This window comes from Lissotriton vulgaris, chromosome 1_1 (genome assembly GCF_964263255.1).
Source record: "Lissotriton vulgaris chromosome 1_1, aLisVul1.2, whole genome shotgun sequence".
Lineage (NCBI taxonomy): Eukaryota > Metazoa > Chordata > Amphibia > Caudata > Salamandridae > Lissotriton > Lissotriton vulgaris.
The window spans coordinates 24,179,617-24,205,073 of NC_141685.1; the positions used below are offsets into that span (position 1 = coordinate 24,179,617).

Consider the following 25,457-nt stretch of genomic DNA (forward strand, 5'->3'; position numbering starts at 1 on the left):
CAACTGTAAAGATACAAGAGTCATAGCCAGGAAGAAGAAGTGTGAGGGAAGGAAGAGAAAGGGCACCTGGAGAAGGAGAGACCCTTGCATTTCACCCACCAGGCACTTAAGCAAGTGGCATGCGCACTGATCCCATCCCGGTTAGACTACTGCAATGCGCTCCACCTGGCTATCAACTGCAGCTGGTCTAAAATGCGGCGGCAAGATTGATTTTGATATTCCTAAATCTCAATCAGTTTTTGGAGAGATTCTGAAGCTCAATTGGCTACCTGTGACAAACCTATTACCTTCAAACTTTATGCATTGTTCACAAGACACTGCCTAACATGGGGCATGGAGATATTAAAGACATGTTTCAATGATATATTCCCTCCAGACAGCTTCAATCCTCAAGTCTAAATCTTGTAATTGCTCCTAAATACCAAAAGGCAAGTTGGGGAGTCCAGAGACTTTTCCGTGGCCGTATTCAAGCTATGGAACTCCCTTCTCCGTTCCATCTCCAGTCTTCAGGCTCACACTCCAATTTGTAAAGCCTTAACCCGCTTGTTTCGTGATTCGGCCAACGGCCGTCGCGAGCTCTACCTCCGTAGTGATGCGCACGTCCGTTGGCCAACACAGCCCCGCCCGCGCAGGGAAACATATGCACCGCAGCGGATTCTACGACGCGCTAAGGGGGTTAAAAACCTGACTTTTTATTCTGTCATGGATGCTTTCGGGGCTTGAGACCATGGAGATTCTATTTCCGTCTTCTTTTCCTTCTATAGGGATAATTGCTATCTGCGCCTTGACACCTTTGGGCATTTGTTTGCGCTCTATCAATCCTTTTCATTTCCTATAACGTTCGAGACGTCAAGACGAACAGGAAAATGTAAAGTGAAGGGGGTGAATGAGGAAAACCAGGAGAATGTCAGGCATAAACAATAGCTTGTTTTCTGGTCCCATTAGCTTTTCTTCCTGCCCTTCAATAGATGGGCACGAAGAAAAGATAATGGGACCAGAAATGGGGGCAGTGACAAAAATGCCAGTCTTATTAGCTGCAATAAAGAACTTAAAAAGCATTGTGTGTTCGGAATGGGAGGATATGTAAACTGAGCTCTCTTTGTGTTGTTGTTGCAGTAATTAAAATCATTTCAGTAGTTGTTATTATTATTGTTAATGTCTAATTATTATTGCGTACGCTAGGTCTCGAAGGAAGAATCAAAGCGCTAAGTTGTTCTCTCCTCCTGAAAACCACTGAAGGCTTCCAGGGGCCCACAACAAAGCCTGCTCAGTCTCATGCCCCGTTGTGAGCAGCACTCTAGGATAAACGGCAGCGCAATGCAAGCACCATCCAAGCTAAAAGGCAATTGTAGCACCGTTGTGAGTGGATGAATGTCTTGGTCAAATCAGTACACGCGCCGCCGCCACCCTTGGCCCAGATTGTACCGTTGTGTGAAAGCACTGGATAATGCTTGCGGGATACAGTATCTTGCAGGGACTGAAAATGCATGGCTCAGCAGTCTGTCTGCAAAAACCCTGAAGAGGCATGGCTGACGCAGCAATCAGAGCACAAATATATCTGAAGGATGCATGGCTCAGCAGTCTGTCTGCAACAACCCTAAAGAGGCATTTATGACTCCGCAATCAGAGCACAAATATATCTGAAGAATGCATTGCTCAGCGGTATGTCTGCAAAAACCCTTAAGAGGCATGTATGACTCAGCAATCAGAGCACAAATAGATCTGAAGAATGCATGGCTCAGCAGTCAGTCTGCAAAAATCCTTCAGAGGCATGCATGACTCAGCAATCAGAACACAAATATATCTGAAGAATGCATTGCTCAGCGGTATGTCTGCAAAAACCCTTAAGAGGCATGCATGACTCAGCAATCAGAGCACAAATAGATCTGAAGAATGCATGGGTCAGCAGTGTGTCTGCAAAAATCCTTCAGAGGCATGCATGATTCAGCAATCAGAACACAAATATATCTGAAGGATGCATGGCTCAGCAGTCTGTCTGCAAAAACCCTAAACAGGCATGCATGACTCAGCAATCAGAGCACAAATATATATGAAGGATGCATGACTCAGCAGGCTGTCTGCAAAAACCCTAAACAGGCATGTATGACTCAGCAATCAGAGCACAAATATATCTGCAGGATGCATGGCTCAGCAGTCTGTCTGCAAAAACACTTAAGAGGCATGCATGACTCAGGAATCAGAACACAAATATATCTGAAGGATGGATGGCTCAGCAGTCTGTCTGAAAAAACCCTTAAGAGGCAAGCATGACTCAGCAATCAGAGCAGAAATAAATCTGAAAAAATGCATGGCTCAGCAGTGTCCACTATCACACTGTTGCGTCGCATGCAGGCAGGAGGACTCTAGTATCACAAATATACTCTATGTAAGAAGAATGAGAGGCGATTTCTGTCCGTACATGCACACACTTATGCTGGACAAAGGACGTGCACGGCAATTGTAGCACCGTTGTGAGTGGATGAATGTCTTTGTCAAATCAGTACATGCGCCGCCGCCACCCTTGGCCCGGATTGCACCCGTTGTGTGAAAGCACTGGATAATGCTTGCGGGATACAGTATCTTGCAGGGATTGAAGAATGCTTGGCTCAGCCGTCTGTCTGCAAAAACCCTGAAGAGGCATGCATGACGCAGCAATCTTAGCACAAATATATCTTAAGGATGCATGGCTCAGCAGTCTGTCTGCAACAACCCTAAAAAGGCATTTATGACTCAGCAATCAGAGCACAAATATATCTGAAGAATGCATTGCTCAGCGGTATGTCTGCAAAAACCCTTAAGAGGCATGCATGACTCAGCAATCAGAGCACAAATAGATCTGAAGAATGCATGGGTCAGCAGTATGTCTGCAAAACCCTAAAGGGGCATGCATGACTGCAATCAGAGCACAAATAAATCTGAAGAATGCATGGCTCAGCAGCCAGTCTGCAAAAATCCTTCAGAGGCATGTATGATTCAGCAATCAGAGCACAAATATATCTGAAGGATTCATGGCTCAGCAGTCTGTCTGCAAAAACCCTAAACAGGCATATATGACTCAGCAATCAGAGCACAAATATATCTGAAGGATGCATGGCTAAGCAGTCTGTCTGCAAAAACCCTTAAGAGGCATGCATGACTCAGGAATCAGAACATAAATATATCTGAAGGATGGATGGCTCAGCAGTCTGTCTGAAAAAACCCTTAAGAGGCAAGCATGACTCAGCAATCAGAGCAGAAATAAATCTGAAAAAATGCATGGCTCAGCAGTGTCCACTATCAGACTGTTGCGTCGCATGCAGGCAGGAGGACTCTAGCATCACAAATATACTGTATGTAGGAAGAATGAGAGGCGGTTTCTGTCCGTGCATGCACACACTTATGCTGGACAAAGGACGTGCATGGCTCGTCTGTGTGCACACAACTACGCTGTAGAGGATACAAACATAACAAGCATAGCTCAACAGTCTTGTGCACAACTGCGCTGTACTGGATCCATACAAGATGTATGTGGGGGTGTGGTGTGGGGGTGTGTGTGTGTGTGTGACTAGCACACGGGTTAAAAGTAGGATGGCGCAACAGTGTGCACAATTGTACGGTATTGTAGTGCACAACTGCACTGTACAGCAAACCAAGTAGGAGTTAACAGTGTGCAGAACTGCACCATCCAGGAAGCATGCAAGGCGTAACTGTTTATACTCCGCAGCACAGCACACTAAATAAAGCATGTATGGTACTAAAGTGTGTGTACAATTGTACAGTGTAAAAAGAAAGCATGGCTCAGCAGTATACAAAAATTATTTTCACACTAAGCATTTAAGACCTAGCACTATGCACAACTGCACCTTAAACGAAGCTTGCAAGGCAAGAGAGATTGCTGCACGGTTGGCTATAGGATGCATTGAGGGCACAGCTCAGCAGTGTGCACAACTGCACAGCATCATAAGAATACCTGGTTAAGAAAGGCGCAGCAGAGGGTGTGCACAATTGTGCCATATAGAAATTATTTGTGGCTCATCAGTGTGGGCACAACTGAAATGAAGATGAAGCACGCGTGGTTCAGCAGTGTGCACAACTACCCGATATACGAAGCATGTTTGGCTCAGCAGTGATTGCCCCATTACAGTGCGTAGAAGTATGCAAGTTCAGCCGTGAGCGTCTGACTGGAAGCATGCGATGCTCAGCAGAGGGGTTACAATAGTGGTGTATAGGGATGCATGGCTCGCCACGGCACTAAATTGCACTCAAGGAACCATGTATTGCTCAGCAGTGTGTACTACAGCAAAGTACAGTGAGCATGCAAGGTACTGCAGTGTGCAGAAGGGTACAGTAAATGAAATGAGCTTGACTTTTATCACAAACAATAAAACAAATATTGAGAGAACACATGGTTTAGTAATGCATGCATGATTAAGTAGCTACTGCTGGTAATAGCAGAAGTGTCACAGCCAACCGTGTGTGACTACCCAGATCCTAGATGCCTAGGAAACATGTACTGCTCAGTACTTCATTTTGTTCCTGTGTGTCTCAGCACAAAGATTAGTTGTGGGATGATAACGTCTGTGTTTGTGGGTTGTGCATGCACCGCTGTGTGGTCCGCGTTGTCAGTTCGGTTACTAGAAAGCATACACTGCGCTCCTTTCAGTTCGCTGACCCTGTCCACGCAGGGATTTACTTTGCACTTGGACAGCGGATCTAACAGAGCAGAGAGGTCACTGCAAGCCCTAAAAAAAGCAAGCCCCTTTCACCTCTGTTCACATGCACCACAAACAAGTACTTCCCGATAAGCACATGGTTATTGAGAGTGTCAGCCCCAGTGCCCTATCTGTGCTCTGCCATAAGCACATGCAGAGCCGGATGCAAAGTGCAACAATTACCTGGGGGCTCCCATGCAGCTCAGCATGTAGACGGGGCCCAGGGGCTGAAGCATGGCTGAAGCGGGGCTGTCCGCTGACCATGGAGGAGAGAGCTTCAAGGTGCTTCCGCGAGACGGTCATGCTGCTAAATCTTTTTCTTTTTAATTACTTAAAAAAGAATCAATGGATTTGCACCAAATTAAAAAAAAGAGATCTTTCTGGAACAAGCCAAAATTTGTGTTATTCCGTTCAGTGGTCCGGCCTGTAGTCATGTCTAAAATCCCTATGGGAAATTGCATGGGGAAAAGGCATTTTGGACCACCCTTTTTCTCGGCCTCTACTGACGAATGACCCCCCAAGCTTTCCAGACAGCAGCTGAATTGAATAATAAACTGGCTTTAAAACTTTTGTAGACTCGTCAAATGGAGCCAAAGTTATTAGCAAAACAAAAAAAAATCTTCGGAAACTAGGTCCTAACTATAACTACCTACTGGTGACAGCTAGTGTTTTATATATACATACATTGAGCGCATTGTCTCACACACGGGGGTCCGCCGACACATAGAAGGGATCTAACGTGCAGTGACTAGGGTGCATTAGGTATTTACATCTACGCCACGCAGTATATGCTATGCACATGGCGTATACAGTGTTAAAGAAACGCGAAGCATCGGCTCATAGAATCTTTAAATCGAAGTCAGCTGTGAGACGAGATGGCGCCGCCGATGTAAGTGATGCGGGAAACAACCTTTACAACGCAACTTTTACAACGCACTACCATTACAACAAAACTTTTACAACGCAACATCCATCACAACACATGCATTTACACTGCAACCATTACAACGCATGACACTACAACGCACACCACTACAACGCATGCCATTACAACGCAGTCATTACAACGCACACCATTACAACGCATAGCATTACAACACATAGTACCCTTACACTATCCAACACTTACCCTACTGTTGCACCCCCTGGAGTTAGAATAGTAATTTTTACCCCTACACTATCCAATACATACTTTACATGCAATGTAATGTTATGCGTTGTAATGGTATGCGTTGTAAATGTAGTATGCGTTGTAGTGGAATGCGTTGTAAAGGTAGTTTCAAAGAATTCGTTGTAATGGCCTGCGTTGTAATGGTATGCGTTGTAATGGATGTTGCTGTGTAAAAAAATGCTTTGTAAAGGTAGGCGTTGTAAAAGTATACGTTGTAACGTCATACATCCAAGTGATGCCGATGGCCCAACCGGGACTTTGAAACAACGAGGAATTACACTGGAAAAAATTAGGAAAAGGGAAATCAGTCAATGGTGGGAAGCCACATCACTTCAAAATTACCTGGATGTAAACAGAATAACGAGAGGCCTAAGAAACTTTATAATCCCCACATTGGCAAATCCTAGACCTGAGCTACTGAAGGATTGGACAGAAAATACTCAGAATCCTGATCAAGAGTGCATGGATAGAGCATACGGATTTAAAAACAAAAATCAAGGGCATAATGGATGAATTTGAGAAATAAACAGATCAGGAAGGCGTTAAGAAAATACTTAAGCCAAATGAAGAACACCTCAAGACCCATGAAAAGGATGCATTAGAGCACAAACAACATACATTCCTTTGAGATGAACTGATTACGCAGCAGTAAGGATTGTGATATTTGCCAAAAAGTTTGATAAAGCCCACCAACAAATTGCTAAAGTTAGCAATGGAGCAGAGACAAATTGTTTCTTACCTGTCGGTGAAGTTTTGCAGCTTGAAGATCTTTCTGGATTCACTATGCTGTGCATTATTCCGCCGTCTAGTGGTTGGGTCCGGCATCGTAGTCTTTTCTTTCTTTATTTTTTTTTCATAGCCCAGGTGGGAGTCAACGTCCCACCTTTTGGTGTACTTCCTGTCACGTTGGCATGCTTCCAGCGGAAGCTCCCACCTTTGAGCATCATCTTCGGATTCTTATTTCTTGTTTTTATGTTCTGCTTGTGAATCCTTTGGCAATGTTTTCTAGTTTTTCCTCCAAGTAAATGATTTTTCCCGCTTTGTCTATTTAGCTGTCTGTTTGTATATTGTCCTTTTTATTTCCACCTTCTTCTCCTGCCTCATCTTTCTGGTGGAGATTTCTTCTGCCTCATCTTTCTGGTGGAGGTGGGTGGTAAATCCAGAAAGAATTTCAAGCGGCAGAACTACACCAACAGGTAAGAAACTATTCATTTTGCAGCGTGAATCTTTCTGGATTCACTATGCTGTGCATAGACTTTGTAGCGGTTTGTTATGTTTGTGGCGGGTGGGTGGAAGATAAGCGTTGGTTGTTGAATATATGTTGAAGCACCTTCTGTCCTACCTGTGCTTCCTTGTTCATCTGTATATCCACGCAGTAGTGCTTAGTGAACGTGTGCACTGAAGCCCATGTTGCCGCCAGGCATATGTCTTGAATGGGTGTATTATCCAGGAAGGCTATTGTTGCTCCCTTCTTCCTGGTAGAGTGGGCTTGTGCCCCCTCTGCTAGTTCCTGGCCTGCCTGTTTGTGGCAGTATAGTTTCTGTGATCCATCGTGCGATGGTTCCCTTTGTTACTGGTCTACCCAGCGAAGGACACAAATAACTGATTTGTTTTCCTGTGCTCCTTAGTTCTTTCCTTGTAATGCATTACTGCTCTTCTAGCATCCAGAGTGTGCAGTGCCCTCTCTGCGCTTGTGGACGGTTTCTGAAAGAAGCTTGGTATTTGTACTGTCTGGTTCATGTGGAACCTAGACACCACCTTTGGCATAAAGTGTGGGTCAGTTCTCATTACCACCCTATTATTGTGTATTTTAATGTAGGATTTCTGCAGTGTCAACGCTTGCAGTTCGCTTACCCTGCGCAGTGAGGTGAGAGCCACCAGAAAGGCTGTCTTCATTGCCAGCATTTATAGGGAGGCCTTATGAATGGGTTCAAAGGGCACTTTCACAAGCTCTGTTAGGACTAAATTAAGGTTCCATGCCGGTGGCGGCATCCTCTTAGGTGGTGCAATCCTTTTTGCCCCTTCCAGGAATCTCTTTACTACTTGTGACGTAAAGAAGCTCTTTCTTGTCTCTCCTCTTGTGTAGGCTACTGTTGCTGCTAGGTGTACTCTTAGCGAGGATGAACTTAGTTTTGCTTTCAGCAGGTGCGTGAGGTATCTTAGCACTGTTGATTCCCTTATCTTCTTGTGTAGTTTCTTCTTGCTGCACCATTGTGTGAACCTCTTCCATTTTGGCACATAGCACCTTTGTGTGCTAGGTCTCCTTGCCTCTCGTAGCACCCGCAGGGTGCTCTCAGGTAACCTTAGGTGTGCAAACTCTATGTCTTCAGGAGCCATGCTGCTAGGCTGAGGCTCTCTGGCTCTGGGTGTAGTACTTCTCCGTTTTGCATGTAGAGTAAGTCTTTTCTTTTCCTGAACTTGTGGGGTGGTCCCTGTGCCATTTCCATTATTTGTGAGCACCAGGTCTACCTTGGCCACTGTCACAGGATCAGTGTCATGTTGCTGGTTCTGCACTTGATGAGTACCCTGTGTATCAGTGGTATCGGGGGAAAAGCTAAGGCAAATGTTTTTGACCAGCAGTCCCCTGGGATTGTTCCCCTGGTTACCTCAATGCGAAGTGTCAGTATTTTGCATTCTGGTGTGTTGCAAATAGGTCTATCGTCAGTGTTCCCCATCTCCTGAATAGCCTTTGCGTTTCCTGTGCATTGAGCTTCCACTCGTGGGATGCTGAAGTTTGTCTGCTGAGCCAGTCTGCCTCCACGTTGTCCTTCCTTGGTAGGTGTATGGCTAGCAGGTCTATTTTAAGTGGGATGGCCCATCTCCATATTTCCTGCACTAGGTTGGATAGTGCGACTGATTGTGTTCCTCCCTGTTTGTTGATGTAGAACATCGTTGTTGTGTTGTCTGTTTGTATCAACACTCTCTGGTTGTACAGTTGTTTCTGGAATCCCTTCAGGGCGAGAAACACGGTCTTCAGTTCCAGGTAGTTGTTGTGTCTGACCGCATCTGCAGGAGTCCACAGACCTCTCACTTTGAGTTTGTTCATGTGTGCTCCCCATCCCATCTGTGATGCATCTGTGGTGATGGTTACCGTTGGGGTTGGTGGTGTTAAAGGCTTCCGTTTTGTTATGGTCTCCCTGTTCCACCACATAATTTCCTCCTGCACTGCGTGCGTTACAACCACTAGATCTTCCCAACTTCCTGTAGCTTGTGACCATTGTTGTTGCAGCCATTCCTGGAATGGTCTCATGTGGAGCCGTATATTGGGGACCAGGTGTATGCAGGAGGCCATCATCCCCATGATCTTACTCGTGGTCCTCACTGTCAGAGCTCGCCCCTTCTGGTAGTGGCGTGTCTCCTTCAGCAGGGCCAGTGTTCTCTTGTCGCTGGGGAACACCTTGCGCTGTATGGTGTTGATCTGTGCCCCCAGGAAGATCTTCACTTGCTCTGGTTCCATTGAGGATTTCACCCAGTGTATGGAGAAACCCAGGTCTGTCAGTGTTTCTGTGACTCGCTGTGCATGTTCCTTGCATATCCTGTGTGAACTTGCTTTTATTAGCCAGTCGTCGAGTTAAGGGTACACATGAACCGCTGCCCTGCGCAGGTACGCTGCCATGGCTGCGAGACATTTGGTGAACATCCTTGGTGCGGACTTTAGTCCGAAGGCTAGGGCTGTGAACTGGTAGTGTTCTTTGTTGATGGTAAATCTTAGTAGACGTTTGTGCTGCCTGTTCATGGGAATGTGCAGGTAGGCATCTTTGAGGTCTATGGTGGACATGAATTCTCCGTCCTTTATCTGAGGAATGACCTCTTGTAGGGATGTCATTTTGAATTTTTGTGTCTTTATGTATTTGTTTAGGAACCTTAGGTGAAGGATGGGTCTTAGCGTTTCGTCCACATTTGGAACTAGGAAATAGTTTAAGTACACTCCCTTGTTCCTTTCTCTGAATGGAACTGGTACGTTAGCCTCCTTTCGGAGGAGTTCTTGTGATTCCTCTAGGAGTAACGATAGTTCTTTTCCTGAATGTGCCTTCCTTTTTGGTTTTCTGTTTGGTGGTTTCTTTTCCAGTTCTATGCAGTATCCAAACTGTATGATGTTGAGTATCCATTTGTCTGTAGTTATCTTCTTCCACTCCTGGAAGAAGTGTCTTAGCCCGCCTCCTACTGGTGTTACATGTTCGTCGATGTTTGGTCCGTGTAACCCCCTCTTTTTGACCTTGTTGTGCCTCACCCTCGGAGGGGTCATGTGGGTGGGCACACTTTGCGTGACGGAGTCACTTTGAGGTGGGTTGTTGGCCCACTCTTCTTGTTTGCTCTCGTCCATTTGCCCTCCCGCGAAAGGACTGGCCCCAAGGTTGGTACTGCCAGGCCTTCTTTTGCTGTCCCTGCTGCGATTGATTGACGCCCTGGTGTGCCTGCTGGAATGTCTGGTGAGACGTTCCCGGCTAGTTTCCTCCCCTTCCGTTTGGTCTCCATGTCGGGGTACCCCTTCTCATCCCTCTGAATTGTAAGGCCCCCATGGACCTTGGAGTTTCATTTTATTTCTTGAGTTGGGTGAGTTTCTCATCAACCGGTGCCCCGAGCAGTGTCTCTACATTAAACGGGGTGCTCAGAATGTTGTTTTGTACTTCTGGCGTCGGGTCCTTCTCCTTCGAAGTCGAGTGGTCCTTTCCGGGGACGTGCTTCGACGACCTTGGCTTTTCGCCGGTCTTCGCTGCCTGGGAGTCCTTTTCGAAGGATTGGCTGGGCTGTTTGTCCTTGGATGCAGCTGCGGCCGTCGAGATTTTCGGCGCTAGTGCTCCCTTCGAGGACTTAGACTCTGTTTTTCGAGAGTCTGACTCGGGCTTTCGAGAGCCTGTCGGGGGTTTAGGGGTCGACGTCCCTCCTACCTCTTTAGATGCCTTCTTAACGGTCTCTACGACCGTGTAGTCATCTGGTCCCTCGGCGATGTTGTCCTCTTCAACGCTGGAGAGGCCCAGGTCCCAAAGCGACAGAGGTTGGCTTTTGCCTTGCATGGTGTAGTTGGCTTTCCTCTGTCTCTCTCTAACCCTGAGTGTCTTCGGGGTGAAGGCGGAGTAGGCGTTGCAATGCTTGCTCTTGTGGTCAACTGGTAAGCAAAGGATGCAGACCGGGTGCTGGTCCTTCTGCGCATATTTGTGGTGGCAGTTACGGCAGAATTTAAAAGGTGTTTTGTCCATTCCTGCTCTCAAGGGGCCACCTGTGTGCCCATTCTCCATTGAAAGTCGAAGATCTCAAAGTTATCCTCCTTCTTCGTCATCCTGGCTTGGTGATCTCGTTCCTCTGTATCTTCTCCAATCTTTCCTGTGTAAAATTCGTCTTTTTCCTCTTCTTTTCTCCAAAAACTCTGGAGCCTCTTGGTGACAATCCAGACCCAATGGCGGAAAAAAGAATCTGAAGATGTCTCCCAAAGGTGGGAGCTTCCGCAGGGAGTGTGCCGACGTCACAGGAAGTACCCCAAAAGGTGGGACGTCGACGCCCACCTTGGCTACGAAAAAAAAAAAGAAAAGACTATGATTCCGGACCCAACCACTAGACAGCGGAATAATGCACAGCATAGTGAATCCAGAAAGATTCACGCTGCAATAGTATCAGAATCAGGCACGGACCAGAGCTCTGAACACGGATCGTTAGAAGATCTGAGAAACAAGAAGGCACCAAAGATATTTTTTTCCAATGAACTTCAGATGCTCCAAAAAGAAAACAAACACTCATTTCAGTCAAAACAAAGAGGTAGAGGAAGGGGCACAAAAGTGAAAGCCAGAGAAGAAGGCAACGAAGGAAAACAAACAAACAGCGGACTGGGAATATGGGGCGAGCAAGGAAAGAACAAGTAATGGCAGTGCAATCGAAGGAAGTAACGGTAATAAACCTCTCTAAAACACAAGCCTCACATGAGGACATTGAGACTCTTAAACTTGGACTATCCTTTTGTCCTACATCACAAGTAAATTATGCACAATTAAGGATTGATTCATTTAAGTTATTTAGGAAGGTGAAATTGTACAAAATACATGCATTCCATGATGTGAGATCAACTACCAATTCTCCTCAGACTGCCCTTACAATAAGAGACCTTGAGATATTACAAACACTACACAGTTTAGAAGGAATGGAAGAGACCACAATCATATCTAGTAATTCCAATGACTCTCTAGATCCCACTAATATTGACTATATTAACAACCTCCTTGGTATCGACACAGGGGGTACTGAGGCGACGAATTTTAGAATACCATCTAGATCCATACCCCAACTACCCCAAGACAATATTCTCAGACACAGTTGCAGAGGACATTTTGAAACTAAGTAGAGAACACTTGAAACAAAGTAACTTGAACAAGAGACAATGGAACACATTAACTGAGTTACAGAAAGATCAGACAATAGTCATCAAACCCTCTGACAAGGGGGGCAACATAGTGATAATGTGTAGAGAGAACTATGTAACAGAGGGACTCAGACAGGTGGGCAATAGCACCTGTTACGTTAGAACTGACAGAGAATATTTACAAAATGTAATTTCACACTATAAAGAAAGAACACCAACTACTCAGTTGGGATGAACTACAGTTCCTATCAAATGAAACACCTACCAACCCCACACCTGTTACCAAAGGTGCATAAGGATGCACTAAACCCACCAGGTTGTCCCATTGTTTCCTCAAAAAATAGTATTTTTGAAAATACCTCAATCTATGTAGATCATTTTCTGGCGCCATATGTACAGAATTTGGATTACTATATCTGAGATACGCAAGACTTCATCCAAAAATCCAATAATCTGTGTTGGGACAAGGAATGTTGGCTAGAGTGCTTAGACGTGAAAAGTCTGTACACTAGTATTAGGCATCAAGATGGAATGAATGCCTGTAAATACTTTCTCAGAATGAGAGATGCTAAGGTTCTACAACACACACAGATGATCATGTAAATTATCAAAACTTGTCCAAAGGAGAGCATATTCCTCTTTGAAAATACATTGTATAAGCAAATACAAGGAACAGCCATGGGAACATGCTTCGCCCCAGCTATTCCAATCTTTTGGTGGGCTGGTGGGAGGAGCACGTCCTATGGAATCAAGATCAGAATAGATTAATTGATCAAATAAGTGTGTGGCTCAGGTATATTGACGACGTCTTCCTCGTTTGGGAGGGGAGTGAGGAAGACCTTAAAATCCTTTTATCTGTCATCAATAACAACATCAATCTGAGATTCACCATGAATTACAGCCAGGAAACAGTGGATTTCCTTGATATCAAAGTTTCACTCAAAAATGGCACACTCCAGGACTGATCTCTACAGGAAGAACACTGCTGGCAACTCGATCCTCCTTTCGGATCTATCATCCAACAAGCTACTGCTGGAGTATCCCCATATAGCAAGTTTTGTCAGAGCCAAAAGAAACAATAGCAACAATTAAGGCTATAGAAGAACCAAACAGGACAGATCGCCTTAGTGCCAGAAAGTATCCTATGAAAAGACTTATAAAAGCTAGCATAAGGGCTGATGAAAAATTGAGAGATGAACTTTTACAAGGAAAACCACACATATCAAGGGAACCTGACAATGAACCGATACGATTTATCACCAAGTTTACATGTCAGACAAACAACTTATGCAAGATCTTAAAGAGTAGATGGGCAATACTAACACATGATACCACCTTGAGAACGGAGATAGGCAAACACACCCAACATCACTTTTAAGAGAAATGTTTTCATAAAAGACATGTTAGTACACAGTCATCTCACAAGTAACAGACAAACTTGGATGCAACAGAGTCTAGGTTTCAGAAAATGTGGTCACTGCAAGGCTTGCAAATTCAGCACTAGAGTCTATGAGATTACCCTAGACAGGATTAGGAAGAAATACTGTATCACTAAACCAATAACTATAACTTATGCCTCTGCAATGCACTGCTTATGACCTCACATATTGCATCACTCATGACATGGTCAGTGACATCGCTAATGGCAACATCAACAGAACCACTCACACACCCACTCCTACCCCATAGAACCTCTCATACATCCAATCCCAACCCCACATAACCCCTCACATACCCATTCACAGACCCATACCAGTATTCACATAACCAATGACTCATCCAAAGAGCGACTCACAAATCCACTCACTCACACAGCCACTTACATACCCACTAAGTCACCCATACAACAACTCATGCACCCACTCACTCACCAATACAACCACTCACATATACATACAGACAGATACTTCCACACCCACTCCTACCCCATAGAACCTCTCAGACACCCAATCCCAACCCCACATAACCCCTCACATACCCATTCACAGATCCATACCAGTAATCACACAACCAATGACTCATCCAAAGAGCCACTCACAAATCCACTCACTCAGATAGATACAGCACATTCCTGCCCTTTCCCGATCACGCAGTGCAGCTAGGTGGCTTGCTAGGCTGCGCTGTGTGCCCCTAAGTGTAGTAGAAGGACCTGCAGAATGGACAGATTTATCACACTGAAGAGCAAAGAGCGGTGCAGCGCGCCCAGAGTTTCTCTTTTTCAAACGCCCCTCGGACTGTAGTAAAAAGTCATTCTGTTTGCAGACCACAGATGGGCTCTAAAGACCCTGCACAGAGTAGTCAAAGGCAGAGGAGTCTGCACAGATATCCTCTTTTATTTTAAACCCCTCACAGTGTAATAAAAAGCAGTGCAGTGTGTGCACATTAGCTTTCCTGTCAACAGCCCTCATAGAGCAGTGAAAAGCAATGCAATGTACAGATTTTATCGGTTCCTCACAGGTTTCTCACAGTGTAGTAAGATGCAGAGCAGTGCGCATAGAATCCTCACAGTACAGTAAGAAACAATGCAGTGTGCATAGATAATTCATAGTGCAGGAGGATGCAGTGCAGCATGTACAGACTGCTCATAGTGCAGTATATACAGTGCAGCGTGCAGAGATTTCTCACAGTGTTGTATGATGCAGGGCGGCGTGGACAGATTTCTCACATTGCAGTAAGATGCAGTGTAGAGTGCAAGGATTCTTCACAGTGTTGTAAAGATGCAGTGCAGCAGCACATATTCCTCATGCAGTAAAATGCAGGGCAGCATGCAGTGATTTCCATTGTGCAGTGAGATGCTGTGCAGAGATTACTCATAGTGCAGTCAGTTGCAGTGCAGTGAGTACAGATTCCTCACAGTGCAGTAAGATGCAGTGCACAGACCTCTCATAGTGCAGTGAGATGCATTGCAGCTTGCACATATTATTGATAGTGCAGTAGGATGCAGTGTAGAGCACAGATCCCCTCTTTAACACATATGATGCCAACAAACAACCCCCAGGGCGGAAGGAAAGTACCCCAGGGCCCATAGATAGAAGAGCCCAGCTCAGCCACCAGGGGCCCCTGGATAGAAAAGCCTAGCTCAGCCCCAGGGACCCCGGATAGAAGAGCCCAGCTCAACCCCTGGGGCCCCCTGGATAGAAGAGCCCAGCTCAGCCCCAGGGGCCTCAGATAGAAGAGCCCAGCTCAGCCTCTGGGGACCCAGATAGAAGAGCCCAGCTCAGCCCCAGGGGCCCCCCGAATAGAAGAGCCCAGCTCAGCCCCAGGGGCCCCGGATAGAAGAGCCCAGCTCAGCCCCAGGGGCCCCCCAGATAGAAGAGCCCAGCTCAGCACCAGGGGCCCCCGGATAGAAGGGCCCAGCTCAGGCCCAGGGGCCCCCTGGATAGAAGAGCGCAGCTTAGCACCAGGGGCCCCCGGATAGAAGGGCCCAGCTCAGCCCCAGAGGCCCCCGGATAGAAGAGCCCAGCTTAGCTCGGCTCCTGAAGAGATTCTCTCCAGGATTATTCAGTATATTTCCACAAACACAGCAGAAGGTGCTGACAATCTCCTACCTGAACCGAGACCTGTTCAGACATGTCCAGCCTATCTCCTCCTCATGGGGCGGGGGGCATGGGCAGATATGGGGTCTGTGAGGGTCTGCAGATGAAGGTAACTGGACACCAGACAGAGCTCCTTCCTCCTCCGCTGCAGGCTGAACACACACAGAGAGGCAGGAATTTATGTAATCACCACTGCTGATGCTGTCTCTGCCGCTGCTGACCCGGAAGAGGAAACCCTTCTCCCTTTCACCCAATGTGCAGCTCAGTGTTTCATCAGCAGGCAAGGAGCGCCCTCTGGTGGCCGCTGACGGAACCACCGCCTCCAGTCTTTAAGAGTGAATTGGAAACGACAGCCAGAATTTCATTAAATACATGAAAATGTAAGAAAACTGCTAGAATTAAACTAGTCAACGTTTTCTTTATATTTGATAGGGCTGTGTATATTCAAACAACTTTCCAACGATTTACCCCAAATTAAGTTTTGCATTTCTCTGCAATTTTTACCCACTCACTCCCCCCAAAGTTTCACTTATAAAACAAAATAAAGTAGATTGCAGTCTCAATACATTCATGAGACAGAACAATCGGGTTTGACTCTCACAGATTTCTCCCTCAGTGGATGGTCCCATGGCAATGAGTGAACGGTGCCGGGTCTGAGGATGCGAGGGTATTCCAGCACTAACAAATGTCAGAGTTCTGCATACAGGCTCTTATTAGAGTTACCACCTGCCTTTTGGTCATGTTTTAAGATTTTGCAAAGGCCCGGATATTATTCTTCAATAAGACTTTGAATAAAATTGTTTGTATTAATTTTTAACATGGCTTTGCTGTCTTTGTTTACCTAAACTCTCAGTCAGGATTCATTAAGGCAGCTCTAGAACACTTTCTAAAGTGATTTCTGCTTATACTTGATATTTTAAGTTTGCACTGATTAGAGGAAAAATGCCAGCTTTAAGTAATCTTCCTACTTTTGTATTGTCCGGGACATGAAAATACAGGCCATGCCTATAAAAGACCGGCCAGGTCGTAACCCTCTCTCCTATCATAGGACACTCTTCATCCACGCACTATCAATGTGCGGGTGCAGGAGGGCTTCATAGCACCGTCAGGCAAGTTGCATTTGTTGCCTCGGCAGTAACATCGGATCCAAAAATGCATACACATCAGATGCTTCAAGTCTCACTCATCATGAGTGACACTCACACATTTAGAGGTCGTGCTGAAGTCTCACTCACACCTAGCTGAATCTTATAACTGGGAGGCGGGAGGGGGTTCTAGTACTCCATATGTGACTTTGCTCGCACTTCTACTGTGTGCAGAGAAGCCGCTTACAACTAAAGAGGGAGACACTATTCAATTCATAGAGTTCAGCAAACCCACTGTCCTACATTTTGATAACACTACATTTTCAATATTTCCCCTTGCGGCTGCACATGTTATACTTTTGGTGTAATGTTAATTTGGATGTCTGTATTAATGATTTGGATGTTACCTCTGTACTCATCATGTCTAGAATTTCACTATTGTATCTTCCTCTGACATCATCAAAGTCAAATGTTATTTTACATCACTTCCTGTGAGTTCATCAATAGGATAGTTTTGTTTTGGCTCCTAAGAATCTCAAAACCTTGACCTCTGTGAAGCCCATACATGTGGCTCATCTGGAGTAAGGGGGAGGAGCATGCTCTTCGCTCAGAGATGAAAGCATCTGGAAGCGGTGCAGGCGCTACACTGACACGTCCCTGCCAAGCTTTGCTATCAGTATTCAGGCCAGAAGAGTGCTGATCTCTGCAAAAAGAAATGACATGTTTGTTTCAGTTAAATTGCACTTCATGTCAGTGTTGTTCAACTTTACAATGGTCACAAAGTGGTTCCTGGCTTGAGTTCTTGAGAGTACCTTTAGTCTCTTAACTTTCACACTGTACAGTTTCTGCAATGACATTGGCCTTGGAAGAGCAGACTGTTTTTTTCTGAGAGGGAAGGCACACTTATGTTTCCTAGTGAAGTGGTTAAAGGCACTGTCTATATTTCTGCTGATTCCTGGATTTGACTGAAGAGAGTTACAAATTCTGTGCCTGGGTGGGTTCACTAAGAGAAGCCCTTCAACATGTACATTGATGCTCTCAGTGCCTTGGCTAAGATCTGGAGGACAGGACCTCTGCCCCACTGGGCTGTGTCTGGCCCACAAGCTATTGCCTTTGAACCTCCTTCAGTTCACACTGACACATACAGGGGATTCAAAGGGCGTCTGATGAAATATCTTCATCCCACAAAGAACACAACATCAACCGAGGCGGCATCAAAGAATCTAGCACAAAGAAGTCATTGGGGGTAGAGGTTACTCCTGCTGCAGACAGCCTTCACCATACCCAGGGGTTCAGGGGAAAAAACACGCATGTGGCAACAGAGACCATTATGAAAGGACGGACTTCATGTTCAGCTTTTCTGCACAATACAAAGCCCCTGAAAGAGAAGAGTAAAAGGACTCTATAAGAAAACGGGCTCTTCATTCAAAGTGCATCACTCCTTTTGCTTGCTTGCTTCTATTTTCACTTTTTGCCATTGAGTTTCACAGTTGTTTATTACATATGAGTTGGGATGTCTGATACTTCTAAGATGGAAATATAGGGTGGGGGTGTTAGGGAGATGGATTTTAGTTTAGATTCTTCAGGGTTTCATTTTGTTCCTGTTACCAGGCACATGCCCCCGCAAGTTGTACAGGATCATTTTGATTCTAATGAGTAACAAATTGTTGTCAGACTGTGAGATGGGATATAGTATAAAGTGATGGAATGATAATAGTTTGAATACTAAAATTAAGAGGGGGCAGTTATCACACCCCTGATATCCTGTTACTTCAAGATACTCATTTACTAGGAACAAAGTGTATGTTCCTGGGTAGTACACAGACACCTGTGTCCATCATGCAATATTTACTCAGTGGTCCACAGAGGGTCACCATTCTCCATTTGTCTCTATAGGTCCTTCCCATTTTGAGTACAGACAGTTCATGTAGATGACATAGGTAGCCGACTGATGAGGATTATGAATCCGAAATCAGTCCCAGGATACTTTTTTCCGGTCCAGGGAAAACATGGCTTGGCAGTTCGGGCTGGACTGTTCCCATGAAGCACAGGGTCAGACTGATTTGCATATGGCCATGTCTGAACTGGGTTGGTGGAGTGAGCTAAAGAATGGTGATGGATTAAACCAAGATCAGTTGACTGGGGGTGAGTGTTTGATTTACTCAAACGCTTCGTCCATCATCCCCTTTGGTATCGCATAGTTTTGTCATAAGTAAAACTGTTAGCGCTCTAGTTGTTCTTTAGAACACTCTGTGAGGCTGCAGTAGAACACTGGGTATCAGCTGACAATCGCTGCTCCTGCTGGAAGTACACGATTTACTGAAAATGTCAGACTTTATTCTCACATGGCTGAGAAAGACAGTGTGGATTCACAGGAAACATGCTCTCATTTTAGCTTCTGGAGCACCTTCCATGCCCCTCTGAGAAAATCATGAGAAAACTGATTTCTCTTAAACATGATTTATGAAATCTCATAAGCGAATCAGCATTTTTCACAGGGTAAAATCAACCAAGAACAGACCACAATACCCAAAATAAGTATGGTACCATCAACAGATGATTTGTATTGCAACAGTTGGCATCCTTTAATTTCAAAGGGTATGTCCAAGAGTCCTGTAACGGCTGCCACGGCATGTTGTCCATGTTCTGGCCAGCCTGTAAAGGGGGAGTTCCTTTCGGGTGTCCATACTCGGCCCCATAACATATTTTCTAGGTTGAGCATCAGCGCATGCGCTGTTTGCAAGACCTGCTGTAATCTTTACAAGGAGTGTGATCCCACCTGGCTACTTGCCATTGGTTTACTCCTCCATCACTCTTCTTTGTTGGCTTCTGATTTGGTTGGCACTCCTGTAACATCTCTTCCGGTTTTCTCTCAGGAGCACCAGACAACTACAGTTTGGTTACGCTGTAGTTGTATATATGTTCTTTTGTGTACTACTTCTTTTATTTCAACGCGTGCATAACTTTTCTCCACACAGGCGCCGCTCTTCATGTTTCAGCAGGGCGCCCATTTCTACTTATTTTGTTTATTGTTACGGTTCAGAAATTGCCTTTGTGCAAGGCCGTCATTCCCGTTGCTAATCTCATCAAATGGTAACTTGATGGTTCAGCAATAAATAACAGTGTTATATAAGCCAAACAAGGCAAGTTATCATGAGAAAATAGATATTTTGGGTGCAGCCTGGCAACAAGAAATTTGATTTTAGCGATAATAAAGCATTTTTGAAAATGTGTTTTTTTTGTTTTGTACTAGTCTAAGTCACCGCCTCTTCAGAGGTCATAGAGGCTGGTGGTGCCATTGTAGGATGAGAGAGGTGAGCAGAAGCTTGCTGCCGGTGCTGCTAGCTCAAGAAGCACTGGTGGCACTGAAGCATTCACCGCACAAGGCTGTACGAAGCAGACCGAGACAAAGGCAGCGCAAAGCCAGCATTCCGTCATGTTCATTTCACCCTCTACCCCCTTTCTTACATGTGGGCAGAACACCAAAATCCAACGGCCCTTGCACCTCAGGTACAGTAACACACATGCATTGTACCGCGCAAACACTAGTAATCCTTACACGCGCTTTCTTGCACACAGTTGCCTATTTAGTGCCACACACAACCATGCAGTCATTCATACCCAGGCCTCTCTCATACAAATCATCACGTGTGTCCTTTTCACTCCCATCACCATAGCAGCTAAAGTTGTGGCCACAAAACAACACAAGAGAAACAGTGGAGGTGGTTTCACATGATAGAGCCACATGCCTGGGGGGTGGAGGGGAAGAGGATAGGAGAGGGAGAGGGGTTTGTTCACTTATTAGTTGTTTAGATAGATATGTGTGTAGATGAGAACAGACAACCGAGAAGCTGATCTCCGATATAAAGACTTTGAATGTAAAGTTGCGGGAGTTGTTTGGAATTTGGTGCGTGGTTGCCCTTGCGGTGACAGCTATAAGGGGCGAGAAGCGGGGAGCAGGACTGAATAGATGCAACCAAGCTTGTTGACACCCGCTGCTTAAGTTAAGATGAGACACACTTGTTGAAATGTACTGCTACTAATTGACAAGATGAAAATGAATAAAATCTGTTTACAAAAAAAAAAAAAGAGAGAGAAACAGCAGAGGTGGTTGCGACTGCAATCTCATCCTGAATAACAACTGGCTTCTCATCACCACCGTAGTGGCTGTGGTGCTTTGTATGTGCTCCTCCATTCCTCATTTCTCCACACAAATCCCATCAACACCCATGGTGACTAACCGTCCCTACTTTTCACGGACTCTCCATAAGAATGACTTTATACAAAGCCATTTGTCTGTAATTTTCATTATTTTGGGTGACAGCCAATGAAGCGGTGTGTTTCACCCTCTAATGGTTGCCCCAGACTTTTTGTGGAGAGCTACTATGACTGGCTTGAAAGCCATCAGCCAATCCTAGTGCTCGCTGCTCCACTGCAGGACTTATATGGGCCAATGAAAACAGCTTTGGTTACCCAGCCTTGGGTTGCTTTAGCTCCCGCAAATCACGCTTTCAGTGTTATTCTAAATTGTTTACAGTGTCCTGCACTTTTGAAACTGCAACTCCGTTTGAAACCGGTGTCCAAGTCAGCCATGGGCTTCATTACCCCCTTCAATCAACTTCTCCAAGGTAAGTGGAATAATTATGCTTTTCATGTTTTGAAGTTTTACATTTGCGTTTAGTTTCAGTAGAATGAAATGTATCTATGGTCTTGGTGTTTTCACTCTTCCTCTCTGTCTCCACATGTGTAGTCATTCCTTCGCTCTTTTCATCTTTCTCTTTCCCTATATCTCTCTGCTGGTTCACATTCCCAGTGCACTAGGTCTCGTATTTACGAGAGTTTGTGTTATTGGCATTGTACATGATAATCCCTTTTATTTACATTTTGTTTATTAAAACATAAATAAAAGGCGACGTCATTTACAATGCTTATAGCTTGAACTCTTGCAGATGCGAAGCCTATTGCATTGAAAATGCTTGTGTAGTTAATTTATTATGTCCCTAAGTCTGGTGAAGGCTGCCAAAACATATTGTTCAGGTTGAAACCAACCAATCAGGATTGACTACTGTCTCTTAATTTGGTCAATCAGAGCACATCTGGACACCAACTGCCTAAATATACTATTATTTTTGACACTTCATTTCTCAAAAACTACTGATCGGATTTACACCAATTAAGAAAAAATCTAAATCTGCAGGCCATGATCTAGCTTCATGACAAATTTAGAGTAATGCTGTTCAGCAGTTTTTGCTACAGAACTGTTTAAAGAATTCTATGGAAAATTCAAGGGGGGACCCCTGTTTTTCTCAGCCCCCGCCTGATGGATCACCTCAAAATTTTCCAGGAATGAGCTGCTTTTTATAATGCCCCCGGGTGGGCCAGATCCTGGGGGATAATTAGCTTCAGAATTAGGAGAGAGGGGGTGCACGTGGCCCCACTTCCCCAGACCAGTTATGGCCCTGGAGACCACCACTCCCCAGCCATCCAAACATAAGGGGAGGGGGCACGTGGCCCCTCTACCAGGCTGATTCCAGCCCTGGAGACCACAATACCACCGGGGTCTAGCTTTTCAAACAGGGGAGAGGGGGCAGATGCCCCCATCCTGGGCCAATTTCAGACCGGGGAACCCCATTGCCTGGGGCCCAGCCGTAATTGTAATGAGGGGAGCCATGCAGCCCACCTCCCCGATTTTGGATCTAAAGGGGGGCATTCCCAGGCACGAAGCAAAAATCATGAGGAAGGGGGGCACAAAGCCCCCTCCTTAAGGTCAATTTCAGCCACAGGGACCCCATCCTGGGGGCAGGCTGTAAAAGCAAATGGGAATGGGGCAACATGCACCCCTCCCAGGGCTATTAATAAGCCTGGAGACCCCATACTCCATTGCCGGCTTGGCTATGCCCTGTGGTTCCCACACCCAGAGCAAAGCAGTTTCCCTGCCCGCACTGGTCCAGACACGGAAACCTGTGCTTGCTCTCGCTTCGTGAGAGCAGCATTTTTAGCTTCTCCCTGCGAGCGGGAGCAATGCGGGTTCATGCCGGAGGCGTGGAGCATCTGGAGCAGTTCCCTAAGGTAACTATAACTCGCACCCTGGCCATACACTGCTAATTACCCCACATATTACATCACTCATGATAACTTCGATGCCATCATTGATGATATAATTTGCAGTAAAATTATTGATAAGAAAACTGCATGGTGGGCGCACAATTTATAGTCACCCGAGGGCATGTGTTATAATTTCTATAACTCTAAACATTACTGCTGAATTTCTATGGCTTTATGTACAAATCGTGAACCGAACTATACCGTCCCTGTAACCTTTGTTTTTTTAGCTAATTTCTCAGGTTTTTTAAATTCTATTTCCTAACTAGAACGTCCCTGTAAATTATTTTTTTCCAGTGAATAAATATATAAATATATATATAATATTTATAGTTAAGCATCTATAGAACTATGGAATTACTAGCCCCTAGACAATCTCATAAAATTCTCTTGTTCAGGTAACTTGGCAAAGGTGTAAGAAGATTGTACTCAGTAATAACAGTGAAGTAGCTCCATAGATAGCCTTTGCTAGGACGTTATCACTGTAAGAACAAACAGGGGCTCAGAAAAATAGCCTCTCATACTATGAGAAAAAGTATAAAACGATGAGTTAGTCCGAGACCGAGGAGGAGCAACATTCTGGATTATGACCTTTGCAGGAGCGTTTCAACAAAAAACAAAAAATCAAATAACCATTACTTTATAACTGATTACCCTTCACCCTTACTTGGTCCTCATAGGTTTATGAGAATCTCTTTGTACTGAGCTCCTCCAATCCACAATAATTCCTATCAATAATTTTGCCGTCATGCATTGATTCTGTCCTAAACCAGTTAGAATTTGGTTGAATGAATCTCTGTAAATAAGAAACTCAAAACATATATTTATAAAATTAATCTAACCGGGACTCATTTACACAGCCAGCTGTGACCAAGATCAGGCTCGATGATAAACACCTCTGGTATATATAATTCACCTGACCACGACTCATTTGTACAGCCAGCTGTGACAAAGATCAGGCTCGATGATAAACACCTCTGTTATATATAATTCATCTAACCATGAATCACTTACATAGCCAGCGGTGAGCCAAGATCAAGCTCGATGATAAACACCTCTGTTGTATACAATCCATCTAACCATGAATCAGTTAGAGTCAGCGGTGAGTTAAGGTCCAGTTTGATGATAAACACCTCTGTTGTATACAATCCATCTAATCGTGCATAAGCTACATAGTCAGCAGTGCGTAAAGATCAAGCTTGATGATAAACACCTCTGGTAAAGGGCCATTATGACGGGTGCATTTACAGACGCAATGATGGACAATGGAGTCACTTCTTTCATGTCAGGGCTTGGGTGGTAAATGCAGTGCACTGCAAGCATTAACACAGAGAGTCACAGCTCACATTCTTCTCCTTTCATTCTTCCATGTCAGGGCCTGGGTGGTAAATGCAGTGCACTGCAAGCATTAACTCTGAGAGTCACAGCTCACATTCTTCTCCTTTCATTCTTCCATGTCAGGGCCTGGGTGGTAAATGCAGTGCACTGCAAGCATTAACTCTGAGAGTCACAGCTCACATTCTTCTCCTTTCATTCTTCCATGTCAGGGCCTGGGTGGTAAATACAGTGCACTGCAAGCATTCACACAGAGAGTCGCAGCTCTTATTCTGTTCCACACTTGTTCCGCGTCAGGGCTTGGGTGGTAAATGTTGTGCACTGCAAGCATTAACCCTGAGAGTCGCAGCTCACATTCTTCTCCTTTCATTCTTCCATGTCAGGGCCTGGGTGGTAAATACAGTGCACTGCAAGCATTAACACAGAGTCGCAGCTCACATTCTTCTCCTTTCATTCTTTCATGTCGGGGCTTGGGTGGTAAATGCAGTGCACTGCAAGCATTAACACAGAGAGTCACAGCTCTCATTCTTCTCCTTTCATTCTTGCATGTCAGGGCCTGGGTGGTAAATGCAGTGCACTGCAACCATTAACCCTGAGAGTCACAGCTCACATTCTTCTCCTTTCATTCTTCCATGTCAGGGCCTGGGTGGTAAATGCAGTGCACTGCAAGCATTAACCCTGAGAGTCGCAGCTGACATTCTTCTCCTTTCATTCTTCCACATCAGGGGTTGGGTGGTAAATGCAGTGCACTGCAAGCATTAACCCTGAGAGTCGCAGCTCTCATTCTTCTCCTTTCATTCTTCCATGTCAGGGCCTGGGTGGTAAATGCAGTGCACTGCAAGCATTAACCATGAGAGTCACCGCTCACATTCTTTTCCTTTCATTCTTTCATGTCGGGGCTTGGGTGGTAAATGCAGTGCACTGCAAGCATTAACCCTGAGTCACAGCTCACATTCTTCTCCTTTCATTCTTCCATGTCAGGGCCTGGGTGGTAAATGCAGTGCACTGCAAGCATTAACCCTGAGAGTCGCAGCTGACATTCTTCTCCTTTCATTCTTCCACATCAGGGGTTGGGTGGTAAATGCAGTGCACTGCAAGCATTAACCCTGAGAGTCGCAGCTCTCATTCTTCTCCTTTCATTCTTCCATGTCAGGGCCTGGGTGGTAAATGCAGTGCACTGCAAGCATT

The 25,457-nt window shown here is 45.2% G+C and overlaps 1 pseudogene across 1 annotated transcript in view; it reads right to left on the reverse strand.

Annotated features, from left to right (window-relative positions):
- The window catches only part of LOC147737012 (uncharacterized), an 89,698-nt pseudogene extending 73,739 nt beyond the window's left edge, over positions 1-15,959 (reverse strand). Inside the window, exon 1 of the transcript XR_015308507.1 lies at positions 15,760-15,959. The product of XR_015308507.1 is annotated as an uncharacterized LOC147737012 (transcript). The remainder of the gene's footprint in view (positions 1-15,759) is intronic.
- Positions 15,960-25,457: the final 9,498 nt, after the last annotated feature.